The following is a 16,641-nucleotide window of genomic DNA, read 5'->3' on the forward strand; positions in this document are numbered from 1 at the left end:
GAATTACTATCCGTTTTATGGTCTTAGTTAAACTCGTTTTCAGAACTCCAAAGAAAACTGAAAACAGAATAAAAAGATTAAATCAAATATTTATTATAATATAAGTAATACACCAAGTAAGGTCAAGTATGCATCTGGCTGAAAGACAGGTCTGTTAATATGCCACAAAGTCCCAAGCATATCGCACAGACCAAAAATTCCAAACAAATAAAAGAACCCTGATCTTCTCCTTATGAGCTTGAGGCCAGATGCATATGATGGAAAGTACAATACATGGTTTCCATATGTCTGCAGGGTAACCCGAATCAAGTAAAAAAGGCATCAAAACCCAACCATGTGGCGTACCTCCCGACCAGAATACTTGATATAATTTAGATTAACCTGTCTGACTGCACCGAGTAATTACTATATTTCTTACACTAAAATAAAACAGGTAAAGCAGATGTTCAGTCAGTAGAAGGACAAAACCGAAGAGTGCCACAGTGATACCATGGCCCCTAGCTTTAAAACCCACTTATGAGCTGGATACTGACTGTACATTATAGATGATATGAAACTGGGCTCCCACCGTGCACTGTTTGCTCCCTTTAAGGTACAATGAAAGGCACTCATAATAAATACTCAGTGGAATATCATCTTGCCAAACCTATGTTGTATATAGCTTAATTTAATAATGATTTAATGCAAAGAAGACACACAGTACTGAAGCAATAGTAAGAACCAATCAAATTAAGGCAGTAAATTTTTCAGCCAATCAGAAGACAGTAATAGAATATTTCAGAAATTAGGTCATCGAAGGATATTTAGACGATTTTTGCAACAAAAAGAAGAAAATGCATGTCTGTCACCAAAAAACCAAACAATGTAGAATAATAGTAAGAGCAATTTAAGAAAGGTACATATCCTGGTATTGCAAAAACCAAATATGGAGCCTATATAACAGCATTTATGAAATATATAGCTATCCAAACACAGCCTGTCGTTATGAATTTTTGGCCAAACTGCAACGCAAAGAAGAAAAATGACAGGCAATATAGAAAAAGTGCAGGTGCTACAATCTGTTTATACACTATAACTATTTGGCAATAGCCCTGACACTACAAAAACATATGACATAATGAAAATAAAAGAAAATGTACCATCCAATGCTAGATTAGAAATAGGCTCCTATTGACTTCGGAAAAAAAAATAAATTCAATTAAATTTTTGTTTCAAGCTTAGTACTTGTGTTGTCTTCGGTTTTTTCATATCTTGTAAATACATATTAACATATTTTAAGTAATTATATACATATATATATATATAAAAAAAAAAAAAAAAAAAAAAAAAAAAAAAAAAAAACTCTTTCTAAATTTTGGCTACATTTTTAGTAAAATCTTCTTCTCATTTGGCATACAATTTAGACCATTTTCTAAATTCAAAAATGAGTGGCTCCGGAAGGGACGTTTTGTGTTTTCTACAAGTGGCAAGAACAACCGCTCCAGCCGTGGCCAGAGATGGAACCTCATCAATCAACGACCCAAGCCTTAAAAGAGAAGGTACGCTCAACGTGCTTCTCTTAGAGGGGAGGGTGAAGACCGGTTAACACAGCACAGACCGAAGACAAGGGGCTCCATCAACGAATACGACAGGAGTGGCTACAAGATGCGTTTGCTTTTCCTGGGTGGCATGGATTTGCGGGAGACTCCAGTGGTCCGAAAAACAGCTCAGCTCGCCTTCGCCTTCTCCTTCTACTATATTGTCTACGCTAGGAACGCGTGACCGGTCCGGTCCGAGAGCTTGCATTCCCAAAACATACTGTAACATCCTGACTGGAGTACGATTAGGTCTCATTGGCTGCTGTACTTACAGTCTCAATTTGGCTACTAAATTCATCCTTCCTGTCCGAAACTCTCTGGAAATTGCAGAGTGGTAATCAATACCCCTACATTAGAACCAAAACATACTTTAAGAACATGATAAGGGGCATGTTCGCGGTCTATACTCTACGTGGCATTTCTATGCTTCATTGTGTCTGAAAGGGCGGATGGACCGTAATTAAACTTAAATAACTGAACTGAACTGTCAAGCCGACGCACGGGATTTTTTTTGCGCGGGTCAAATACGAGTTTTTCTCGATAAGTTCGAGTGAAAACCCAGAATCTCGGGTCTACCGAACGCCCTGTCGATTTCCTGATATACTACAAAATTATGCAAAAAGTTGTTTAGAAAATTCCACATGGACAAATCGTGGTACATAGTGTTATCTGTTCAATACTGCAGACGTATTTAACCGAGTTTTAGATTTGTAAAATAATGATTTTTCTCGTACGTAAAACATCTGGGAAAGATAAATTCTTGGATATCATTCTGTCATAATTTCTCAAACAATTTTGCAAACAAATAATAATTTTAGTTTCGATCTTTTGTCGTTGCATAATCTTTTTAATCTGCCCCGAGGATAAAACTGCAGTGACACTGCACAAGTCGCTTGGAAAGAGCACAATAAACGTCAAACATATTAGACAAACAAAATTTTCTTACCTGAAAATTTATTTATAAAGTTAAGCATCCTTTCAATGCAATGACTAAAACCAGCGAAAGAAATCCATAATGTTTACATTTCTAGATTTTCCTATTTGCGTGAAATCAAATTTCCATGGGTCCACTTTTTCCTACTTATCAAAACACAGACTTTAGAAACATAATTATTATTACTGAAACTTTCTGTGACTTAAATAATGTAACTGAAATTCATGCAAATTTTTGACACCTGCCATCAGAAACTGGGTTTAATCTGTTTGCCAACTGTTTCTTTTTATGTGTGCCGACAGTAGCAGATCAAAGAAGACACTTGCAGATCAAAGAAGACCTGTATTATGTGTGATGTCATAGCGATGTCACTGCTATTGACATGTATTTAATTCAAGAAGTGACTGTGAAATGCTTTTATGGGTTTTTGTGTTTTGACTTTGAGTGCATTAGCACTGGAAGCTTGATTTATTTTTGCTGATATGGAATTAACCTAGCTTTTTTTAATTGTATTCATATTCAGATTAGGCTTTTCTTGGTTAAGGCAATCATTGCAAGAGTGAAAAAAACTTTAATTTGCAGTTTAATCACATTAGATTCACAAGGATAAGAAATTAGGTTTACATTGCTAAGTATATTTAGTTCCATTTTAAACTTGCCTGTCATGGCGCTATTAAAAATCTTTCCACGTTTCCCTAAAATCACTCCACTTCTCCATAATCTTAGCTGAGGAAGAAATGACTTCTCCCTAAAATATTAACATAGCTTAAGCCCTGAGTAAACAATGTAAAACAATTAAGTATTGTCTTAAAATTACATGATACATAGGCTTTGAAGGAGTGCGGCGCTAGTAATCAGACTCGGGTCTACAGGGTATTAAAATATCAAAGATTTTGCTATGTACTTCAATGCTGAATCCTAAGGAATGTAATGTTTTTTTTTATTACCCTAGCCAGTGCAAGGACATTCAAAAGGTCTGGCCAATTATTTTTGTTAAATATATTGATAATCTTAAATTTTTAAGTTCAAATGGCGATAATAAGCTCTGTTTCTGACTGGTGTCAGGCTTATAATCTGTTGTTTTTATTGTTATTAAAAAGGTGATATTACTAGTAATATTAGTATTCATACTATGTGAAAATTACCACCCTTGCAGATATGTTACAATCAAGTTAGCATTCTACAGAGAAGTGTTAGTACCCAGAAGGTGTATAAACCAGGGGGTTAAAAAGGAAATGCAGGTGTTGTACAATTAGCATACAAAAAAAAATGAAAAAAAAAAAAAAAATCCCTACCTACCTACTCACACTAAAAATTCTGGGTCGCGTTACTGCAAACAAACAATTTTTTAAGGATGGCCTCAGTTGATATATTTTCAGCCCATTTTAGAAATGACATGTAATCACATTTGGTCATTGTGTTACAAATAAAACATCTGGTCAAAATTGATGCAAACATGTGTGACAAACGTCAAGTATCAAACTAATTTAAAGAGCAACAAACATGTTTAGTGTGGTAAGAAATAAATACTGCTGTGTAAAATTTGCATGTATATACACGAAACATAGATCAATCATTCTCTAACTGGTTTTAAATTAGTTGAAAACACTTACTTATATTAATAATGTATGTATTTACATCTATGCCTGTACAACCAACAATCGTTTCCGGACATATTTCGGTTAAAAATAAGTATTTTATACTTACGATAAATTACGGAGAGCCGTAAGAATAGCCACCGGCTGGCTTTTCACTATTCTTATGTGAGAGCCATAAGAATAGCCCGCAAGGTTATTCCTATGGGACCGTAAGAATAGCCACTTCCATAAAACAATCTGACCGTCAAATTATTTTGGAAGTGTCTAGAGGTACGGATCCGTACCTCTAGAATCTGATTCTAGAGGTACGGATCCGTACCTCTAGACAAGCCTGTTAGGTGTTTTCTAGGGGTACGGACCTCCGTTTTTCTAGAGATTAAGGGTCATTTACATTTCAAATTTTGTTGAAAATGAAATAACAAATAACATTTCATCAGAATTCACCTTAAACTTGGATCTAAATGGTTTACAGATAACAACGTTCATCCGATTTGTTACATTTTCTTTCGGAACGTAAATAACCGAGGAACACCAAATAAATCACGAGGATTCGAACTGGCAGAAAAAAAAGATATAAAGCTTAAACAAAATAATGTTAAATATGTTGGGGAAAAACTGTTTTTAATTGATAATTAACCCTTAGTGTATTTATGTTTTTCACACATTTGGTAGCCGTTACGAGATACATTGGGCGTTTTCACAAACAGTTTCTTTTACTTAATGTCGCTTAATTGATTATTAAACAATCAGTTCCGTGCCGATTATCATTATACCTTGTTAAATAACAAAATTAATTGGTGCATATTATTATGCCTGATATTTATTTTTTTTTGCTGAATTTGAAATAGACTTTAAGGGATAGATTCATTCATTAATCTAACTGTTATCATCAGTTTATTTGACAACAAACTAATCGGCACGGAACAGTTTATTCATTTGGAAATCCTCGGTTATTTAGGTTTTGAAAGAGAAGGTAAACAATCGGGTGAACGTTGGTATCTGTAAACCAATTAGATCCAAGTTTTAAGTGAAGACTAGTTAAAACTTATCTGTTATTTCATTTTCAACAAAAAATAAGATATAAATAACCCTAAATCTCTAGAAAAAGGAGGTCCGTACCCCTAGAAAACCCCTAACAGGCTTGTCTAGAGGTACGGATCCGTACCTCTAGAATCTGATTCTAGAGGTACGGATCCGTACCTCTAGACACTTCCAATTATTTTGACTAGCTGTGGTTTGAGCCTCTCAGAAACCTCAGCATGCCCACTCATTTTTAAAGTTGAGGGTACATGTACCCCCTGCTTTTGCAAAATAGGGGTACACTTCAAAATTTGGGGGTACACTACATGGCAGATCTGAAAATTTTCTATTTAACTACTGAAATTTGTATATTAAATGTTTCTTTTTGTTTGTTTTTTCATACAGAACTCTCGTGGGTGGGTATAACAGATGAGATAATTTTAGAAAATGTAAAATGTTTTTCCAAAGTTAAGATAGGAAATTCTGAATCAAAAGACCCCTCCCTATATTATACTAAATATAAATAAGTTTTCAGCAAGGTTCATGTATTCCCAATTTCGTGAACGGAACACGATTCGTCCGAAATAACATACAGTCAACTGAAGACTGGTAAAATTCGTCCATCAATAATAAATGCCCAAACTATTACAGATATGCAATGTGTATCAAAATTGCAGTTAAATATCGAAAAATAAAATACTGTTAACCTTTTGCTGAGTTTATTAAAGCTAAAATGCCTTTTTGCGTTTCGTATCCATTCTTTTTTGCACACGACCCGTGTGACGTCCGACTAAAACATTTACCAAACCCCTCTATACAGCTGACAATTACGCCGAGAATTTGGTGATGGAAACGAAATTATAACGTTCGTTGACCGGATCTGCGTTTTAGACCATACCAAACAATTGGCAAGTGCGCTATGAAATAAACAGCGATTTTGCAGCTGAACTGGAGTTCCGAATCTCTGCGTGCATGTACCCCCAACAAATGATTTTTATGCGTGCATTTGATATTTTGTACGTGATTCACGTACTGCAGTGCGTGAATGGGCATGCTGAACCTTACTTTTAAATAATTCCTAAGTATCAATTATTTTTTCAAATGTAAGTATACGAAACACTTCATACCGTGTAGCTTTCATTTATGTTGTAAAATTTCTGTAATAATGAAAGAAAAACTGATTTTTGTCCGGCAACTGGTACGCTGTCAGTACTACAGCACTTCGACAATAACTGTTTGCACGGTAATCAAAACGAAAGACAGTTGGCTATTTTTCAAGATTTTTACGACAGGAAAGAAAAAATGGGGAAAACATTTGTTTAAACGCCAGTCTACCTGTAAACCGTAAAAAACATCAAAACGGAAACCTTTTCCTGCTTTCGATACCTTCTTTTGAAGAGTATTCAATAAGGTCAGAAGACACAAAAATATTGGCCCTCTACGGTTATATGCAACTAAATATTCTTTCCTTTTCCGGTACCCGGACCATTACTTTGTTAAACGATCTATATATATTATATTTTTCCCAATCTTGAAACTTATTCAGAATGTTGGCTTCAATGGGGTTTCAGAACAATACAATACTGGGTCATCAAGAGCTGAAAATTAGGTTACTAAATTCTGTCTCCATAGTGCATTAAAACTAGGTAAGGTGACTGGATTTGTGTACGGAATCAACTGGAAAGCCACATCATTTTCAAAAGAAAGTTTTATTATTTTATAATTTAAATTAATTAACTTATGCAAATTTTCTCTTCATAAGAATTACCGTTTGTCTTTCATGGTGTTCTTTTTCAAGTGAAATATTTAACTGGCAAAAATATATGTTGCGATCGCCGAATAATTTCGTGGCGGTTTACACATCTACAAGAACAGAAAAGTATGGTATAAACAATTTTCAAATATTTCATGTTTTGATTAGTATTAGCTGGTGATTTCAGTTTGACAGACATTATCAAAATATTTAAACAAATTAATTTCTTTTTGTGCTACCGTGAGCAAACTTTGAATAGATTTCATTATTGGTTTCTATTTTTTTATATTACTATACTAGCTAGTTTCACTAGCTTAGAAACCTGGGAGAGGGCATGGTCCATGAAGTTCAATTCTGACAAATGTGAAATCCTTAGAATCTTTAGAAAGAAAAATCCTGTAGTTTACCCCTACAAACTTCATAACATAGAGCTAAAACATGTGAGGCAGCTAAATACTTAGGCATAACCATCTCCAAAGATTTAAACTGGTCTAAACACATTGAAAAATATCACTTCCAAAGCAACTTCCATTCTTCGCTTCATACAATGAAATGTCAAAACTGACAATAAAAAGGTCAAAGTTGTTGCCTACAACACCTCGTCAACAATTGTTCTTTTCAAGCGTCTGGCATCCATGGCAAAAAACTCTCACAAGTAAAGTCGAAAATGTTCAAAGGTCAGCTGCCAGGTATGTCATGTACGACTACAGTTACACCAGTAGCGTTACCCAAATGTTGAACACCTTAGAAGGGAATACACTCCAATACAGAAGATTATTTATTCATTAGTAATGTTTTACAAAATAAGAGCCCAAACAGTTGCAGTCGACCAATCTCATCTTATCCCAACTAGAAACTTAAATTACTTAATCCCCCAGTCCCACACTCAGTACTTTTCTAACTCCTACTTCCAAATTACCATCCGACTCTGGAACTCAATACCAACCGTTATGTCAAATCTAGCCCCAGTCTCCGTATCTTTAGAGAGAGGCTGACGGTGGAAATATGTAATTTCATAGCTTCTGTCCTATTTTAACTGTTGCATACTGTCTGTTTAGCTTTTATCCTCTTAAGATTTGTAACATATCATAACGCCGTCTAGTGATAGTCAGACATCGACGGTAGATGAAAGATATAGATGTAGACATTTGTAAACATGCTTTTTCTCATGTCATTATGAAATGGAAACACTATTTCAGCTTGATTCATATTACATTTGGTACAAAAGCGTCGGCTTCTTTCAGTATTTGTATGTCTACCCTGTTCGAAATAATAGTGCTATATGATGTTTCGCATTATTATCATCAACTAGGTATTTTCTTGACTTTATTCTTATTTAAATAAATTGTTATTCTCCAATTTTTAAAAAGTACTAAGTTAGACACATAATTGTTGCAACTGTTGAACATTAGCACTCTCCCGTGTTCTATAGATAGAACATACAGCAGTTATATCATATTGCAATGCGCATATTGCGGACAAGGGAGCGTTTTCTATATAATAACGAATCATCAATTATCCCAGTAAACTTCGAAGGGAATTAAAAAAAAAGTAACATGCCACCTGTATAAAATTGTCGCACCTATTAATAAAATAACGAGATGAAACAATAACTAATTAAAGAAATATATTGGAACGAATGTAAGGAATATACAAACCATACAGACATATTATTTTCATAGATTATTTTAACAAGACGAATCAAAACGGGCCGACTAAGCAAAAAAGAGCACTGTTTAAAAGCATGTTGCATGCATATTACCCTATATTCTGCAATAATACTATTAAAATCTTGCATCAGAAGAACGAGTTACAGACTTAATAGCAAATAACAATATTTTCGAATGCGACACACCGAAGAGACTTAATGCTAAATCATTTTGATTCATGACGTTCAAAGAATGTATCAGCACAATTTAAGTCACAACTACAATAACTGCATGTATTTTATTTTAAACAACTGATTCACACAACACAAGACGCAAATTTGATGATGACCACCCCCTCCCCCCCCCTCCCTCCCCCATGTCAACTGTAGTCGGTGTCCGTCAAACCTTTCCTTATTAAAAATACATATATATGCATGCTTTGGTAAAAACAATGGTGTTGCATTAGATTAGCAACGTTTTCTTTTTATCGGATAACATCTAAATATTACTACCAGAAGTCAAATATCTATATGTCACACTAAGGGGTCGTCTGTAATAAAACACAACATATGTATATCACAGAGGTGTTAATTGTTTCAGCGAATAACTGAATATGTGGCCGAAAATAATAACGTGTATGACAGTTTACTTTAAAATATACATGTTGTTCATAATATTTCAAAATTTTAATGAATTTAAATTATGCGATCATAATATTTCTTTTTACATTCACAACTAGATCTATTATATTTATAAACACATACGGAAGTTTCTTTTACAAAGACATAATGTCAATATATGACGGTAACTAAGAAGAACAATTTGGATTTTTTTTTTGTTCTGTGAATACATTTTTGTTTTAATTAATGCTTTCCATTTGGTATTAATACATTTTTCGAGTCATTCTATTTTTTTCTAAATATTCTTTTTTAAAACTGGATGTGTCACAAAATGAACAGAATAATCTAATAACATCATCCATACATACATATATATTGATGAAAAAGCGGTATGTTATTTCTAACATGGATATAAAATAAAGAGTTTCTCGGCTAGTTTATTGAAATTAAAAGTGAAGAAAAACATTTTTTGTGATGTGCAGGCTAGAAACCTGAACAAAAAATAAAGAAATAAATGCATAATCTATGGTTTACTTATGCTATTGTACAATGAATGCACTGATTGTTTGTCCGCAAATTGAGTCCTGTGATAGCAGACCTTATCGGTGACGTCACAGATCCTTACATACGGGAGTGTTCTATAGCGCAAAAATGCGTATTTTTAACATTTTCCCATAATTATAAAAAAGTCTACCAATAATTCCACATTTTGTTTTGGACAAATCATTTAACATCTTTTAAAAACAGTCTGCATTACAGAAATTTAAGGGATTTCATAATTTGGTGCTAGTATCTAATGGGACAATCTTAAATGAATTTTTATATTACTGATAAAAGGGAATCTTCCAAATTCACCTATAAAACTGTATGCTAGTATGTCTTTCAGCTTTCTACATGGTATGGTATTTGATGTATTCATGGGCGTAGGAGCGAGTTTAACTTCGGGGGGGGGGGGGGGGGGGCAAACCTTTCCGACGGGGGGGGGGGGGGGGGGGGGATGCGGCAAGGCATCTCCGGTGCATTATTCATGACAAAGCATCAAAGCCTTGTACAGGGGCCAAATGGGCCATTGGTCCCCTCAAGCCTCTATGTTTTAGCAATCAATGAGTTATTCTGATGATACACATACGACTAGGCATTGAACTGTCTTAATCAGTCTAATCAGTCATATTATCTATTGTTCTAATTAAGTGTGCCATTTTTTTAATTCTTCTGTTGAAGCCCTGAACATACAATCAATTAGCGCTGCATTTGTCTAATTGTGATATAAAGTTGTGGAAATATCATTTCCCTTGAATGGACAATGAAAAACAAAAAAAAGTACATTAACGTTTACATGCGTAAACAGGCTTAATAGTTAGGCCTACATAGATTTTGCAGACGCTCAAACCGGAACTGTAGTGATTGCGCTCAATGATATATTATTTTATAAAATGTAATCAAACAATCCTTGGTGTGGCGCGTACAGATTTCAGTACTCACCATACGGAAAGAGACAAGTCAGAATACAAGAGAAGGCCAAATGCAAATCAGAAATCAGGTTGAAAAGAATTATATGATGCTAAGTAAATGTTATATTAGACTGCAAGTTATATCTCTTTTCCAAAATATTGGAGGGGCCAAACTATAGTTTGCCCCCCCTCTCCTAGCTTTGGGGGGGCCTGGCCCCCGCTGCCCCCCCCTGCTCCTACGCCTATGGTATTGTGAAATCCTACATACATGTCGGTCAAATGCAATACATAGCTTATGTTTTTTAAACCAGCAATATCACGGGGGAGAAACTGTTACACGAGACTCGGTTGTGGAGGACATCATGTTACAGATGATGCTACTGTTACAGTATTCCTGGATAACGTTACAGCATTCGGAGGATAATAATCACTGGCGGTGCTTTGTTTGCCTAAGAAATGGTAAAGATTTATCTCTTTTTGGCAAAAATAAAAATTGTGTATCTAGATGAGTGGTATGTACGTCATTTGAGACATAGCTTAATTAATATACTATTATGTTCATTTCACAGTTCCTCGTGCTTCTCGTTATATATTTTTATAGTTCCTTGTTTTTCTATTTTTCTATTTCACAGTCTTTTTAAATATTCTTGCATAAAAACTACTTTTTTCACTGGATCCGCCCATGTATTAACGGGAGAAAAATCGTGTGCAAACAAGGCAATTCACGTGCTGTTAATACCCGATTTTTATTTTTGAAATGCTTTGCCAGGGATATATGTATGTATTTTTACGCACACTAATATTTGGCATCTGCGTCTTGTTTCTTCCTTAACAACCTCATCTTGTAGCATTATAAATACAATGTAATCCATAGTATGTTTAGCTGTATCTGTTTCCAACCCCAAACGTACTGCCCCCATCAATGTACGCCCTAGCTTCTCTTAGAGTTCACTCCCTTTACAAAGCGTCTGTTCAGTTATTGTAAATAACTGTGAATAAATAAGTATCGCGTGTAACTTGTGCTATTGTTTGTTTTTAGGTATTATATTTATGATTTTGGTAAGTATCAGTCGGTATGTTTTTATCTAATTTCTCGAAGAATTTATATAAACAGCTTGGAAACTTGACCTACGTTCGTACTTATCCGTACTCCAACTGCGTGTCCGTACTCAATATAACTCGAATGCAAAGTTATTGTTCTTGAAATTGTGATCGAGTCCACCAAATTGTGAAATGATATGAACAATTATTGGTAATTTTATGTTTGTAATAATGAGAGATAAAAAATCGCTTAAAAACCTTCAGGAGGTGCTTTTGATAGCGTTGTTTATTTCCGGGCCCTGGATACGGATATTTAAAACATGTTTACCGTTTCCAAGAACAACTGGAATGGTAAATAAAAAATGTACCGGAATCGTCAAGTCATCACGTATGAAAACAATACATAAATCGCCGTGAAATATATTTTTATGCAAGAATAGCGACAATACACGTTTGTTTTGTGTATTAACATCTGCAGAAGCCCTTGGGATATGTTTGTGACCTCGACCTTCGGTCTCGGTCACAAACAATCCCGCGGGCTTCTGCAGACGTTAATACACAAAAAAACGTGTATTATCCCTATATTCACAGTTCCTTGTATTCTGTTTGCACAGTCTCTTGTTTTATATTCACTGTCTCACGTTTAACGTTTTCTAAGTTCCTCGTTTTATAATCACAATCTCTTGTTTTATTTTCACAGTTCCTTGTTTTTCTGTTTTCACAGTCTCTTGTTTTATATTCACAGTCTCCCGTTTAACGTTTTCTAAGTTCCTCGTTTAATAATCGCAATCTCTTGTTTTATTTTCAGTTCCTTGTTTTTCTGTTTTCACAGTTCTTCGTATTATATTCACAGTTACTTGTCTTTCTGTATGATTTCTTTTCTTTTATGTTTATATAGTTAGTACAAGAAATCGATTTCATCATCGTCACAGACAAAGGGATTCCTCTCACAGTACTTGCAGCATGGCTCGTTGGTTTCTTTTGACTTTACTGGTTCAATCGGACATACCATTGTATTTTCATACAATTTCACAGGTTTATCTGTTATGTTCATCAATCTTACTGGTATGAAGTCGTCATTGAGGTTACATGTTGTAACTAAGGCTTTACCAACTAGAACACCTTGTTTTTGCCACACATCACTCGATCCTTCTGTCATACCTGTGTTGAAATCCAATGGCTGACTGCCTAATGCACATTTTACTATTAGCTCGCTGACAGGAGGTATTGTCGTATCTTGTGCTAACTGTATTTTGTATACTGAAGATGCTTTGTTCTTTAACTGGCAGACTACTTTTTCTCCCTGTTACAGAATAGAGGGACCAATAATGCCTATCTGAGCTTTATTTTCATGTAGAAAATCTAATCCTTTCACCATAGGTACTTCAACATCTGCGATAATCCCCTTTGGTCTATATTTATGTCGACCAATCACTATATCTAGTTCTATCATACCCTGAGTTTGAATAGGTTTACCATCTGTTGCCTTTAAGTTGGAATGCCAATAAATCATACATTTGGGCTAATTCTGCATATATTTTCGGGTGTATAATAGTACAAGTTCCACCAGTATCAACTAGAGCTTCTAATGTTGTGTCATAAATTTTCACTGTCATATACATTCCATTATAGTTTGTGGGTCGTTTGAAATTAAGTGCTGTATCTAGACCTGGTGAAGTTTTCCTGGATCTGAGCCTGGTTTGCTTTTCTTGGTACCCGGCTGTAACCATTCTGGCTAGGCGCCTGTCCGTTCTGTTAATTTCTGTATTGGTTTAAATTCGGAGTGTTATGGTATCTGTTATAAGGCAAGTCTGCTCTCTTGTTCCGACCGTTACAGTCTTTATGCATATGTCCATTTTTACCGCAGTGAAAGTAAACAATATTACTCATTCTTTGTTGGCTTACTCAGTCTTCTGTAGTTAGAGATGGGGATTCTTTCGTAATCAGTGGTAGAAAATGTTGGACTTCATGAGCTCTTCAACCTAATTGTAAAATATTGTGACGTCTGAGGGTACACACGTACAGGTTTTCATAGTTTCCTGTCAATTATTCATGCATGCTTTTTAAACATCGTATGATTTCTTATAGAAATACTGACATCTTATTTTCACAAATACATGTATACTGTTAACTACAAGATCGGCTTTGTCATAATCTATTTTGTATTTATGAACCTCGTAGCTATCAGTATTACCTGAGGTATGTTTTCATTATTTTCCTTTTGTTTTAGACCGCTTTAAGTGACTGTCATCGCATGGGGTGATTTATTTTCGCTAATTTGTTCTCGTATACAAATGTCAACTTTCCTTTTCGTACATGGCTTTGTCTGCGTATGCATCGATTGCCGGTTTAACGTGCGGCTTTGAATTATTATACGGGCATCATTACCGGCTCTTGTACATGCACTGCGCATGTGCATCGGCTGAAGACTGAATATTTGTGGCGTCTGAAGAGGCAACAGCTGGTTCTGTCATTCCAAAACATGACCAGGGGCCGTATTCATAAAGCATCTTAAGTATAAGTATAAGAAATTGATTATTTACTTAAGTATTACTTAGGTAAGAAATTTATTTTACTTAAGTATATTTGTTATTCATAGAACAACTTAATAAGTAATTCTTGGCTTTTATTGTGGACGAAAACTTTTATAAAAAAAAACCCCATTAATTTCAGACAAATACAACATACACAATTATGTTTAAAATGCTTTTATCTGAAAAACAACACTTTAATCGTACTCACGACGCTATTTTGTTTTCTGACTTAAGTCATTTCTTACGTATCTTAAGTTTAAGCTGTTTTATGAATAGGACTTATGTTTTTTACTTAGACTTAAGCTGAAATCACAACAAACTTATGTAAAATCTTCAACTTAAAGAGAATTCCTATAGTTTTTTTCCTTTCATAGATTTTTTTTAAATTCACATATATGATAGGAAAATTTGTGCTGAAAACAATGAACAAATAAAAACAATAGGTCACCAGGCTTGTTTTGTGAAAAATTGTTTTGAACACACCCACTGTTGCTGAAACTGCCAGCGATTTTTCAACATTTTCATAATTTTCTGCTTTTTTATAAATACCAAACAAAATATTCATCCAGGCAGCACAATACGGTTTTTCTTTTTTACAGATTTTATTATATACTTATTTGATATCATAGTCATACTTGTAATACTCTATCCTTACAATAATGGGTACAAATGAAAAAAAAAATATTGTTTCATATTTACTTTTGTGAACTTTTTTCAATGAAAAATACCCATAGTGAAGAATATTTTTTTTTTAATTTTGAAAAAACTCTTTCATAGAATTTTTTCTTTTTCTTCTTGTGTATAGATAATTGTATTGTGAGCATAAAAATGGCTAAAAATGTATGGGTCACCAGGCTAAATTTTATGTTAAGACCGCTAGAATACAACACCTGTTCGGACGGAAATGGCGCGAACCTGGCCAAATTGATTACATGTATGTCTGCTAAAAGTTAAAAAAAAGTTTTAAAAATTCTTTATTCTTTCTATAATTGAATACTAAATAATCTGAAAGGTGGTATTGTCTTATCAGTACTAAGTCAATTATCTTACACTATATGAACAACACTGTCTTTGTACTAAAATGCGATGTGAAAACACAACCACAAAAATAGCAAGATACCTGTTAGGCATGATACTTGTCAATACAACTTAAACCAGTATCAACATTTAATTACTGATATAACTTATCAAAAATGTTATTTCATTCAAAATTCCTCATATTTAAGATTGTCTGTAACATGTTTCAACAAATGTTGACTTCAGTTCAGTTTTCCATAGAAAGTGCCGGCTGCGCAGAAAGATGCGCATAAAAAACTATAGGAATTCCCTTTAAGTCAAAACTTATACTTAAGATGCTTTATGAATACGGCCCCTGATCTTCCCATCTAAAAGTGAGGTAAGCCATTTTTTGTTTTGTTCCTCATTGCCATATTCGACTAGATCCTCCATATTGCTTGTATCTGGTGCTGAACAGTTGAACACCTCAGGCGCTATTAAATATTTGCCCATCTCCTCAAACATAAAAGCATAAAAGCATATTCTACATTGGTAAGTCGGGCTCCATATGTGCTACATATGCCGACCCCAACGGAGCTCTCTTTCTCTATAAATTCTTTGACTTGCTTGTACTGGATTTTTGCACGTGCTGGCAGGTTTTCTACAGTATCTTCGTTTCATCTGCATCCGTCATGTTTGATGTTGCAGACGTGCTGTAATTTCTTTTTCCTGATAGTGTTCCTGCTTTTTGATTGGTCGGTTTGAGGTTGCTCTTAGATGCAATCTCCCAGGCCTTATTGGCTACCTCCTTTGCATACAGGCCAACAAATTTAGCATTTGGTTCACAAGCTTGACCTGAAATAGCCCTATATACACTCCCTGCACGATGGAAGCAAATCTAAAGAAGTTAAAGGCAACGTAGAAGTCACAGTTATCGATGACGGGTATATTCATCCGTCTACAGTACATTTCTACAAGTTCTTGTTCAGAGCGAATATCCATTGCCTTCAAGTCTACGCCAGTAAATGTCGGAAACAAGGGAAAACCAGGTGGAATGTAATAACATATGGCGATAGTTGCTAGATCTGAAAAAAGGTCACCAAGTGTGTGTAATGTTGTTAAGTGTCAATCATATTCAAACTCCGCCTTCATATGATAGTGTCCTCTCTGATAGCAGCATGCATAGTTACTTAGTTTTCTGCTACGGCTCTATACACACATACATTATGATTTTAGTATTAGTTTAGAATTAATTATAATCAAAGAATCTTGTATTTCTTTATTATGCACCTGAACCAGGGATAATATATTGGCGACGAGTTAAAAATTGGATAATATGTGATATAACATAGTCATTAGCCAGGAAAAAATTACGCGAGGCTAAGACAGGTTTGAATTCTTCGGGTTCGTATTTGGAGAGACAGGGATGTCAGCAGACCCGAAAAAGGTAGAAACAATAAAGAGCACA

The 16,641-nt window shown here is 34.7% G+C and overlaps 1 protein-coding gene across 6 annotated transcripts in view; it reads right to left on the minus strand.

Moving 5' to 3' along the window:
- Window positions 1-13,966, minus strand: part of LOC123535096 (sesquipedalian-1-like) — a 46,245-nt gene extending 32,279 nt beyond the window's left edge. For 2 of the 6 annotated variants that reach the window (XM_053520071.1, XM_053520065.1), the window contains exon 1: window positions 13,838-13,966. The gene's annotated coding sequence lies outside the window, so the exon portion shown is untranslated. Of the gene's footprint in view, window positions 1-6,256; window positions 6,430-6,464; window positions 6,550-13,837 lie in introns of those variants that run through there. The other 4 variants (XM_053520067.1, XM_053520064.1, XM_053520069.1 and 1 more) reach the window with 2 other exon arrangements.
- Between the last annotated feature and the right edge of the window lie 2,675 nt (window positions 13,967-16,641).

The sequence above is a fragment of the Mercenaria mercenaria genome, chromosome 12 (genome assembly GCF_021730395.1).
Source record: "Mercenaria mercenaria strain notata chromosome 12, MADL_Memer_1, whole genome shotgun sequence".
In the NCBI taxonomy this organism is placed as follows: Eukaryota; Metazoa; Mollusca; class Bivalvia; order Venerida; family Veneridae; genus Mercenaria; species Mercenaria mercenaria.